Here is a 2906-nt window from a genome sequence, read left to right on the forward strand (position 1 = left end):
CATTCTTCAAGCAAGTTTGATTCATTCATGGCCTCTTGCTGTTTGAAAGAGCAATGCCTTTGGTGTAGCATACACTGGAGTATCGTGTCTTCCTCCGTTGTCTCTTCTCTGAACACAGCCTTATATGACATTCCTGGCTCTTTTGCAAGGCCAGTCCGTCACAAGCAGAACCAGAGCTGCCCCCTATAAGTGTTATGGGATATCTTCTGTTGCACGTGCATCGAACCACATTTCCACTTGGCAATGGATCTGACCATTTCTTAGCAGGAGAGATTCCTATTTGCTCGCACAGTGACTAGTTTGAGGTAGGTCTGCTTGCTTCTGTGGGAGTCATGTCGAATCAGAAAACGGATGTTTTTCACCTGGCAATGTATGCATAGGTTCTCCGTGCGCTGGGGTGATGCTGGTCTTTCAAGAGCATAGAAAGATCATTATTAATTGCTTCTGGGGGGTGTCAGTTGCTCCTCTCAAGTGAAGGTTACAATGCTAAAAAAAAAGGGCCCTTGCTTAAGTGCTCATAACAATGGCAACAATTATTGCTCTCTTTCAAACCACCTGTTTCTGGGGTCATCTGGCTGAGTTTTATTTAAATTCGTCTAACTTTCTGGGTCCTTGCCTCATGGGTGTTACCACTGGGGTAGATAAACCACTGGTGTCCTTGGCCGATGACCTGTTGGCTTGACCAACACTTGGGTGTCCACTCTGATCTGATTTTGTGCATCAGGAAACTAATCTAGTTGACCAGGAGGTGTTGCCAATATACTCACCTTGTGGGTGCCTGGGTGTCTGCTGGCTGATTCTGAAAGGCTCTTCCTTGCTGAGTGATTACAGAGAAAGAAACTGGGTAATAAAACACTTGTCACACCTGAAGGGCCTTTCAGAGGGGGGCCTGTTATATATGATTTTTAGGGGTCTACCCCACTTGAGGAGGTGGCCAGCAGCTGTCTTGGGCTCCCCTTTGAGCTGGCAGCCCTCTTCCCCTTTGCCCCCTGGGCAGGCTGCGTGGCTGGACTGCAATGCCATGAGGACTGCTGCTCCCTCTGGGAAGCCAGCACTTTATTTTTAGAAAGGTTTTTCTTTTTTTGCAGATTCTGTGGACAATGCTGGATTTTGCGATTTCTGTAAAATCCGCACAATCAGGATTTTGGTAGGTCCCTAGTGATTTGATATACCTGGTAAAGGTGGATCACCACATAACTGATCAGGAGGCAGGGTAAATATGCTATGTGATATGAAACACAAGTAAACCCATCAGAAGGCACTGTCCTGTCACGGAAAAGGAATTTTTAGGAAGGTTGGACAGAGTACTAATGGCTTGAATCTTAAAGGCGACCGAAAGGCCCAAGTGCAGCAGGGCTGGACCTGAAGATTTGCAAGTTCCCTTCCAGCCCCTAACATCTATGAAAGGGGGAGAAAAGTCAAAAAGGTGCTCGTTGTGCTTTCTTTTAGAAGCCTAAAGGAACCCAGAAAGTCTTAATTTCTTTTTGTTTCTTTTTAAATGTTAGGATCAGGGGTGAGAGCCTTGGAGGTCTCTATGGGGGACCAGAGAACTGGCTGGTGGACCCTACAGGGACCAAAAGAACTGAACACAGTTAATGGAACAACAGGTCACAAAATGAAACTAATAGGTAGTAAGTTGAAAACCAGCAAAAGGAAGTTTGTTTTTCAACCAGCGTGCAATGGAAGTGTGGAACTTATTGCCACCAGATGTGGTGGAAGCTGACAGCTTAGCCAGATTCAAAAAGGGATGGACATATTCTTGGAGGAAAAGGGGCATCAGTAGCTACTGAGCATGAGAGTTAGGGATACAGCCTCTGAATCAGAATTTCCTAGACCGTAAATGCTGGAGGCTACAAGTGGGAGAGGAATGGGAAAAAACTCTGATCATACTCAGTTCACTCCCCCTTTCAGCATCCACCCTGCCACTGTGTGACACTGGATGTTGGGTGAGATGGACCTCTGGTCTGACCCAGTAAATGGCAGTTCTTATGTTCTTAAACAACCTACAACTCAGCTGGTTTTGTTAACACACATTTTACTGTAAGACTTTGGAGAAAAACTCTGATAAGTATTCAGCTGGCCATCCCTTCTACTTGCAACCAGAATGCTCCTAATTTACATGTATTAGTCAGAAAAGTCTTTCAGAAAAAAAGCAAAATTAAGACTTGAGTTTTTTTTAATACTGGGTATTTGCTTAGGGGAAAAAAGTGGTGGGAAATTATTTTTAAATGACAAATTAACCGCACCTTTCAGTCTTCCTTCATTCAGCATAGAGTTGCAGTGGTTGACCCGAAAATGAGTAGATGTAGGAATAATGTATTTACTCAGATCCAAGACACATTTCTCCCCTGGTCAGGATTGAGAGGGCATGGGGGTGGGGTTTGTCTTGGATTTGAGTACTGGGCTGGGGCAGGCAGAGGCTCGGAGCTGAGCCATTGCCTGCCCCGGGGCCAAGGTGGTTCGTGTGATGGGGCAGGCAACCAGGGAAGCATGGGGGAGACTTGTGTGTGTTGCTTAGGGGGAGCATGGGGGAGCTTGCTTTCTCCCTTGCTGCTTCTCTTCAGCTCAGGCTCCAGCTCCAAACCAGCCAGACTGGGGCCCAGAGCTGCTGCTGCTGTTTCTACCTGGCTGGGCAGGGTGAGGCTGGACTGGGACCATGGCTACTGACTGCTCCAGAGCCGGAGCAGAGCAGAGCGGCAGAAGGTAAGTGGCAGGGGGAGGGAGGAGTAGAGGGGCTAGGCATGTATGTGGGGGAACAGATGGCTGGGTTGTGGGGCAGGCACAGGCATGGGGGGTTTGGTGGTGAGGGTAGTAGTGCCGGCGGGTGGTGCCGGGGCAGTTGTGGTAGTTGTGTTGATCAGGATGGTGGTTGTGGAGGTAGTTGTGGTGGTAGTGGTTGTGTTGGT

This window comes from Gavialis gangeticus, unplaced genomic scaffold (genome assembly GCF_001723915.1).
Source record: "Gavialis gangeticus isolate Ggan-Ray unplaced genomic scaffold, GavGan_comp1, whole genome shotgun sequence".
NCBI classification, from domain to species: Eukaryota; Metazoa; Chordata; order Crocodylia; family Gavialidae; genus Gavialis; species Gavialis gangeticus.